The 3,517-nt window shown below is 42.6% G+C and overlaps 1 protein-coding gene across 1 annotated transcript in view; it reads left to right on the forward strand.

Moving 5' to 3' along the window:
- Positions 1–3,517, forward strand: part of TIAM1 (T-cell lymphoma invasion and metastasis 1) — a 469,570-nt gene that overhangs the window by 39,704 nt on the left and 426,349 nt on the right. The gene's annotated exons all lie outside the window — the stretch shown is intronic.

Consider the following 3,517-nt stretch of genomic DNA (forward strand, 5'->3'; position numbering starts at 1 on the left):
TCAACTCTTTGCATGAGATGGCCAAAGTACTGGACTTTCAGCTTTAGCATCATTCCTTCCAAAGAAATCCCAAGGCTGATCTCCTTCAGAATGGACTGCTTGGATCTCCTTGCAGTCCAAGGGACTCTCAAGAATCTTCTCCAACACCACAGTTCAAAAGCATCAATTCTTTGGCGCTCAGCTTTCTTCACAGTCCAACTCTCACATCCATACATGACCACAGGAAAAACCATAGCCTTGACTAGACAAACCTTTGTTGGCAAAGTAATGTCTCTGCTTTTGAATATGCTATCTAGGAATGATCAAGTATGTGCTAAAATTTTAAAATTTGTTTTACAGATGGAGGGGGAATTACAGCAATTGTGAAACTGATTAATTTCTTAACAATTAGAGTTAAATGAGTAATTTCTTAACAATTAGAGTTAAATGATTAATTTCTTAACAATTAGAGTTCTTACTCACCTTTACTTCTTAGAAGCTCAGTTGCCTTGTGTGTTTCGCATCATGCTTTGGGATGGGCAAACTGAGGCTCAGAGAGGGCAAGTAATTTGCCCAAGGTCACACAGAACTGAGTACTGGAGCCTTCTGTTTTCTGGAATTCCAGAATACGAAGTTTAAGAAAAACTCTAGAAACTTTTTTTTTTTTTTTTTTGTGGGGGTGGGGGAAGGGACTAATTTAGACTAAGACTTCCAGCTTGGTATTTTGCCAGCTTTCTCTTATTTATGGTTATCTGACCATAAAACAGAAAGCCAGCCTCATTAATAATTTTAGGACGAGGGTTTCTTTTTCAGAGATGGTGGCAGATTTGAGGTAATTAGGAGTCAATCTAGCAGTCTATTCCTTCCTAAGAAGTTCAGGAATAAGCAGGCATGAAGCCCTTTGAGGTGTACATTTGTGTAGTTTGGGAAGGAGAGGAAGCAGGCACACATCGTTTATTAAGCACCTGCTCTGTGGCGGGCTGTGTTCTCTCTCTCATGCTGTGTATAAACCCCTGGTATTAGTAAGGTGTGGGTCCTTTCCAGGATTTATTGTCTCGTTATGAAGCAGGTGTTCCTTCACCCATGCAAAAGGCAGCAGGAGCCTGGGGACTTTTTAATTGGTCCAGTGCAGGGAGTTGGTGGGTGAAGCAGGTCTTGAATTCATCTTCTGGTTCCAAGACCAGAGTTCTCTCTCCTGCCCCACAGCTTATGTTACATAATGTTTCTTTATGTCCATGTGCAATATAAATCTCTAGTTGGACGGCTGGGAAGTGCTTTTGGCTGGCTTTGTCGCTTCGGCTCTCTGAAGGGAACGGCTTTCACAAACATGGATAGGGATTTGGATTTTCACGTTGTGATCATTTATATTCCAGAAGTGGGAAAGGTCATTCCCACGGGAATTCCATGAAACCCCGGAAGCGGTGGGTCCGAAATGAGTTGGCTTGCCCTAGGATGGTCACATTTTTTTCTTTTTTTGATATTTAATACCACACATACCTTTTACTCTTGCCTGGAAAATCCCATGGACCGAAGAGCCTGGTAGGCTGCAGTCCATGGGGTTGCAAAGAGTCGGACACGACTGAGCGACTTCACTTTCACTTTTTGCTTTCACGCATTGGAGAAGGGAATGGCAACCCACCCCAGTGTTCTTGCCTGGAGAATCCCAGGGACGGGGGAGCCTGGTGGGCTGCTGTCTATGGGGTCGCACAGAGTCGGACACGACTGAAGCAACTTAGCAGCAGCAGCAGCATACCTTTTTTTAAAGAAAAATTTCATGAACGAAAGGTCGAAGTCAAAAGAAAGGCAAAATAAAACCTCACCCACAAACTCATCATTCTTTGTTTTGTTTTTATTGAAGTATATTTGATTTCCAATGTTTCAGGTGTACAGCAAAGTGATAGTTATGTATTAAACTCATTCTTTTTTTGACTTGATCTTTAAAAAAATAATTGATTTTTTTACTTATTTTTCTTTTGGCTGAGCTGGGTCTTTGTTGCGCATGCAGGGCCTCTCATTGCAGCGGCTTCTCTTGCGGCGCACATGCTCTAGAGGGTGCAGGCTTCAGTAGCTGTGGTCCGTGGGCTTAGTTGCTCCATAGCATGTGGGATCTTCCCAGACCAGGGTTTGAACCTGTGCCTCCTGCATTGGCAGGCAGATTCTTACCCACTGGACCACCAGAGGAGTCCAAACTCATTATTCTTAAACAGCTTTTGCTAGTGTTTCTTTCTTCTTTTAGTTGGTGTTGTATGATAGAACGTTTACCGTGTTAACGATTTTTAACCTTTTCCATTCACACTGTCGTGCACCTGCCGCCACCGTCCATCTCTAAAACTTTTTCATCTTCCCAAACTGAAACTCCATACCCCTTAAACCGTAGCTCCCCATTTCTCCCTCCCCCTAGTCCCCGGCAACTACCATTGTATTTTCTGTATGTACGAGCTTGACTGTTCTAGATACTTCATGTGAGTGGAATTGGATAGCATGTATCTTTTTGTGACTGGCTTTCACTTAGCATGATGACATCTGTGTTGTAGCGTGTGTCATCATTTCCTTCCTTCGGGGCTGAATAATACTCCACTGTATGTGCACGTCACATTTTCTTTTCTATTCATCTGATGATAGTTTGTTTTCATATTTTGACTCCTGTGCAAGCATAATGCTGGTACAAACATTAGGTACACATATCTGTCTGAGTCCCTACTTTCAGTCCTTTTGAGTAGATAGAGACTCAGAACTGAATTGCTGGATCATTCATGATAATTCTATGTTTAATTTTTTGAGGAACTCCACATTGTTTTCCATGACGGCTGCACTAATTTACATTCCCATCAGCAGCGCACAAGGCGTCTGACTTTTGAAGTGATATCTCATTGTAATTTTGATGTGCGTTTCCCTAACAATTAGTGCTGTTGAGCATATGTTCATGTGTTGTTAGTGTTTACAATATTATTATTATTTGACAATATTATTGTTAGTGTTTATCCTTCTAAGTGTTTACCTTGGCATTTGTTTCTCTTTCTTTTTTTTTCCAGGCTGTAATCATAGTCTATGCAAAACTATGTTTGAAATACTCCGTATTTTCCACCAAGTGTCATCATCAATAGGTCTAGACTTGCAGCAAAAGTGCACACTCACCCAGTTAGTGCTGTATTTCGTGATGATTTTCACCACCCCAAACTCTTCTTCTTAGGAAAGCCAAGATGACTGGGATGTTAGCAGCTATCTGTCAGTAGGACCATGGGGCCCTGCACGTGGTAAATGCTCTTCTGGATTCCAAGTAAAGGCTCTGAGGTTTATTTTGCAGTGGAAGGAGTCTTCAGATCAGATCAGATCAGATCAGTCGCTCAGTCGTGTCCGACTCTTTGCGACCTCATGAATCGCAGCACGCCAGGCTTCCCTGTCCATCACCAACTCCTGGAGTTCACTCAGACTCACGTCCATCGAGTCAGTAATGCCATCCAGCCACCTCATCCTCTGTTGTCCCCTTCTCCTCCTGCCCTCAATCCCTCCCAGCATCAGAGTCTTTTCCAATGAGTCA

This window comes from Bison bison, unplaced genomic scaffold (genome assembly GCF_000754665.1).
Source record: "Bison bison bison isolate TAMUID 2011002044 unplaced genomic scaffold, Bison_UMD1.0 scf7180017864481, whole genome shotgun sequence".
Lineage (NCBI taxonomy): Eukaryota > Metazoa > Chordata > Mammalia > Artiodactyla > Bovidae > Bison > Bison bison.